The following is a 3,355-nucleotide window of genomic DNA, read 5'->3' on the forward strand; positions in this document are numbered from 1 at the left end:
CGGGGTTGTGGATTGTGTGCCACCACCCACGCTTGTGGGGAAATTGTCGTCAAGGCCGATGGTGCTCCATTCATCTCTTGCCTTCGATCTTATGAAGTGATTCGTCCAAATACATCAATTGCTAGGTAATAGTTCTTTGAACCGAGGTGATACATATTTTGAAGTCCTTCCTCTGGTCCATTTTACTCCGCATATAAGATTTGTCTGAAGTTCTTCATAAAGTTTGTCCATATTTATATGAAGAAAATATCAATATCTACAATACTAAAGTTATACAATATAAAAATTAAATTCATGGCCCAACTAATGATATTGATTTTGTATTATGAATGTTGACAACTTTTTCTATAAAGTTGGTCAAACTTTACGCAGTTTGACTTCAGAGAAATCTCATATGAAGAGTAAAAAGGACTCGTGAGAGTGTAAAGGGAATGAAACTATAAACAATATCCCATCCATGGAATGAAGCATCATAGATCACATCAACAAATAGACCCTCAAGAGAGAATCATCAACAAATAATAGATAATGTTGCTTAGCTGTTGTTTTTTAAATATTTTTGTAACATATTATAATACATTTATGTGGTCGTTAATTTTATGTGAAGATGTGTCTATGGATCATGTGTTACACGTGTGCTCACATCATTGGGCATCAGACACATTTAAATGACTCGCTATAAAAACTCAGGGGCCAAGTAAATTTAAAATAGATATTTTTATTATAGATTATGATACGAAAGTTGCACGTGCACACTCATACCAGTGATAAGAAAAGAGCCAACAACGTTTTATACTTGATGAGAGAAAGTAGCTAGCACCAATCTCAGACATACATTGAACGGTAGATTCCTTGACTTCACATTTTACATGGCGTGCACAATAGAAAACTGCACTCTGCTCAAGTGGAATTCTTCGAGCTTTGTTTGCAAATCTTATTTTCACATTCTTTAGAACATTTTTGAAGAGAAACATTATTTTTGCTAAGCTGTTGGCTAGTTTCTTTTTAGTGTTATAAGTTTCTTTTTTCTGAGAAACGAGTGTTATAAGCTGACTTTTTTTTGAGTGCTATAAGCTGATGACTACTACCCAGTTTTTTGTTTGTTTTTTGAGATCAGCTTTTTTTAGGGATGTTTTTTGAGATCAGCTGGACGACTAGTTTTTCTTTTTAGACAAAGCTGGACGACTGAGATTCTTTTTTTTTTTTTGAGGAATTGGACGACTAAGATGCCGGGCCTGAAAACTGGGCATGTCATTACTAGCCAAGGCCCATTTCGGCATCAGAAAATCAACAACAACAGAGCCGCTGCACTCAAGTTGGTCCGCGGCGACTATATGTCACATTAAGCGAGGTTGAAGAATCTCTCTCGCTGAAGGTTTCTGTTTCTCGTGTAGCAACTGTGCCAGCTCACTTAAGAAATGAAATAGTGGAAAAAATGAGGGAAGTAACCGGGGATCAAACCCGGGTGTACTAGTAGCTACCGTTGTCTCAAAAAAAAAAGTAGCTAGCGATGATAGCCACTGCGCCTGTGTCAAGTTCCTTATGAAATGAAGGCCACGTCCTACTTAATATAAAAGCCAATTTTTCTCCACCATTTTTTTGCCTTATTCAATTTTCTCTGGGTAGTTTGTTCGCTATCTTTTCCCTTCTCCAGATTTTTTTCATCTTGTTGCATTTGTTTCTTCAGTTTTATTTTTATTTTACTTTTTTTCTTTTGTGTCTTCTTCGTTTCTCATTTCTTTTTTTGTGTTTCTTTACTTCCATTCTACATTTTTTTGTATATGTTAACAACACTTTTCTAATACATGCTTAACATTTTTCCAATACAAAATTAACACATTTTTAATACATGCTCAACATTTATAACATTTTACAAATACAAGATTAAAATTTTTCAAATACAAGATTAACATTTTTTGAATACATGGTCAACACTTTTTCTATACACATTTTTAAGCTTTTTCAAATGCTTGATTAACATATTTCAAATACAAGATTAACATTTTCTAATACATGGTCAACATTTTTTTCTATGCATGTTTAACATTTTTTCATATGCTTTATTAACATTCTCTAAATGCAATATTAAAAAAATTGAACACATGGTCCAAATTTTTACAGCACACATTTAACATTTTCAAAATTCTTGATTAACATTTTTTTCAAATACTTGATAAACATTTTATGAATGCGATATTAACATTTTAACAGATTATCAACAGTTTTTCTAGACAAATTTAACATTTACCGAATTCTTGATTTATATATTTCAAATATTTTTTCAACATTTTTTCAAATTCTTGATTACAATATTTTATATACTTGATCAATAAATTTCCTCACTTCTTAAAGTACATAGTGAACATTTTTTCTATACATATTTAACATTTTTTAAATGCTTGATCAACATTTTTTAAATACCTTTTCAACATTTTTTAAATGCTTGATTAACATTTTTATATACATGAAAAAAATTCATCATTTTTTATATAGGGTCAACATTTTTTGTATATACATTTCACATTTTTCAAATGCTTGATAAACATTTTTCAAATACTTGTTAAAAAATTAAATGCTTGATTAACGATTTTGTAATACATGATAAAAAAATATATTATTTGTATACATAATAAACATTGTTATTATGTATTTAGAATATAAATGCTCCGACAAGTATTTCCGTACGGAGGGACTATATATTTAGAATATTTAAAGTGTAAATAAAAGTAAAAAAATAAAGTGAAAAGGGAAAGCAGAAAATGTGAAAAACAGAAAAAGGAGTTAGTGGCCTCCCCCGCTCCTCGGTCGGCCCATCTCAGTCTCACGTTCAGCGAGCTTTCCCTAGGTCTCGCTGAACGCGAGATATAGGGGGTGCCCAAGTCGGTCCCCCAACCCCAACAACACAGCCGCCGAGGGATGCCGACGAATCCTCCGCTTTTGATCTCGCCGGGGTTTCCCGGTGGCTGGCTCCTCCGCCCTCCAATGAGCAACGGGTGCCGCTCTATGACGACCACCCCGGGCGGACCCGACGATCCACATGTCATGGACCTCCTAGCCGGGTTGCCCAGGTCCGGGACCGTCTGGACAAATCAGACGACTCAGGTCACCACCAAGAGGCTCCTGCCACACGCCAGCGAGCAATGGATGGCTCGGAGGCGTTGTTCGCCCGCGTAGAGCGAGCGACTCGACCCCAATGGTAGGCGCATTGGGCAGTCCACCTGTCATGGACCTTCCAGCCGAGTCACCCTCGTACGACGCAACTCGACCCAGCCCCATGGCTTTTTTTTAGAAATAATCCGCCAATATGCATTTTTTTAGGATAGGTCAATATGCATCTAGTAGTAGTACTGTAATT

At 35.5% G+C, this 3,355-nt stretch overlaps 1 protein-coding gene across 1 annotated transcript in view; it reads left to right on the forward strand.

Moving 5' to 3' along the window:
* LOC123161760 (uncharacterized) overlaps positions 1-3,355 on the forward strand; it is a gene marked incomplete in the record, with an annotated part of 8,173 nt that overhangs the window by 1,200 nt on the left and 3,618 nt on the right.

This window comes from Triticum aestivum, chromosome 7B (genome assembly GCF_018294505.1).
Source record: "Triticum aestivum cultivar Chinese Spring chromosome 7B, IWGSC CS RefSeq v2.1, whole genome shotgun sequence".
Taxonomy (NCBI): domain Eukaryota; kingdom Viridiplantae; phylum Streptophyta; class Magnoliopsida; order Poales; family Poaceae; genus Triticum; species Triticum aestivum.